Raw genomic sequence first — 1,544 nt, 5'->3', positions numbered from 1 at the left:
GAGATCAGACAGGAGGGGGAGAGAGAGAGAGAGAGAGAGAGAGAGAGAGAGAGAGAGAGAGAGAGAGAGAGAGAGAGAACAAGAGCAGAAACCTGACCCTTTCCTTGTTTTCTACTTTTGGATGCTGTCATGTAAAGAGATGATGTTTGGAGCTGCAGCAGCCACCTTGCACCTCAAGGGGAGTCCAAAAGCTGACATAGAGGCATAACATTGTTAATTCACTGAACTACTACTACAACTCTCTGGACTGCATGTTATAGGAGATAATAAACCCTAGGGTGGGTAGGGGGTAACGTAGGGATAAGGACACATATGTAATACCTTAATCAATAAAAAATATATTTAAAAAAAAACATTAAAAAAAAAGAATATGGACACCAAGCCTAATAAGATACAGGGTCCTAATGAGGGAAAGGAAGCCAGTGACCTCTTTTAACACTCAACGTATGTTAAAGTCTATGTTTTCAGAAAGAGCAGCTATGGTACTGATATATGAAAAAATGAAGTACTAACAGGGTTAAACTTAGCTCTTATATTTTCCTCTCCTATGAAATGATGTAAATGGCTTTGGTTACCAAGTGCAGTTTATTTCAATAGAAGTGGTACAACTCCTGATTGTTCTGTAGTAAATGAAAGAAAAACTACTCAGTATGATAAATTTCATTTTTAAAAAATTGTTCTTAAGAAATCTATGTAGTCTCATGAGATAAATGGAAATTTCCAAATATTTTATCCAAGGTTGGGTATCATTTGGGAAAAGAGAAAAACAACAAAGGGAAAGCTGTCAGATCTCCCAACATAAAAAATTAGTAAAGCGATAAAATTAAATTACATAGAAATCATAGAAAAAGAAAATCCATAAAATAAGCAGAGAGTGTACATTCTACTTCCACAACCTGATCTAAAAATCATGACATCTGGCTCTGAGGCTTTGAGTCCCGCTGTCATGTGCATTTCTTCAGCCCTAAGATAAGAGGTCCTTTCGTAGCTGCCATCCCAACCAATCTCTTCAGGGCCCTCTTTAGGTCTTTGTTCCTGAGACTGTAGATGAAGGGGTTCAGCATGGGTGTGACCACAGTGTACATCACTGAGGCTGCTGCACTTGAGTGTGAGCTGTGGGTAACAGCAGAGCTGAGATACACTCCTAGGCTTGTCCCATAAAAAAGGGAGACAACCAAGAGGTGAGACGCACAGGCAGAAAATGCCTTATACTTCCCCTGAGCTGATGGGATTCCACAGATGGAGGCCACTATCTTAGCATAAGAATAAAGGATACCAAGAAAGGGACCACCACCCAGGAACACAGCTCCAAAATACATCACCATGTTATTTAAAAAGTTGTCGGAACAGGCGAGTTGGACCATCTGATTGAGTTCACAGAAAAAGTGAGGGATTTCTAAGTTTGGACAGAAAGATAATCGCAACACCATTTAAGCATTGTAACAAGGAATGCAGGACACCCATGATCCAGGACAGCAGAAGCAGCAGACCACAGAGCTGGGGGTTCATGTTGACCATGTAGTGCAGGGGTTGGCAGATGGCCA

General features: G+C 40.7%; 1 pseudogene; it reads right to left on the bottom strand.

Annotated features, from left to right (window-relative positions):
- Positions 1-944: 944 nt before the first annotated feature.
- On the bottom strand, positions 945-1,539 carry LOC102753945 (annotated as a pseudogene).
- Between the last annotated feature and the right edge of the window lie 5 nt (positions 1,540-1,544).

The sequence above is a fragment of the Myotis davidii genome, unplaced genomic scaffold (genome assembly GCF_000327345.1).
Source record: "Myotis davidii unplaced genomic scaffold, ASM32734v1 scaffold3175, whole genome shotgun sequence".
In the NCBI taxonomy this organism is placed as follows: Eukaryota; Metazoa; Chordata; class Mammalia; order Chiroptera; family Vespertilionidae; genus Myotis; species Myotis davidii.
Note: the sequence above shows the minus strand (reverse complement) of the source record. Positions and strands in the feature narration are given on the sequence as shown.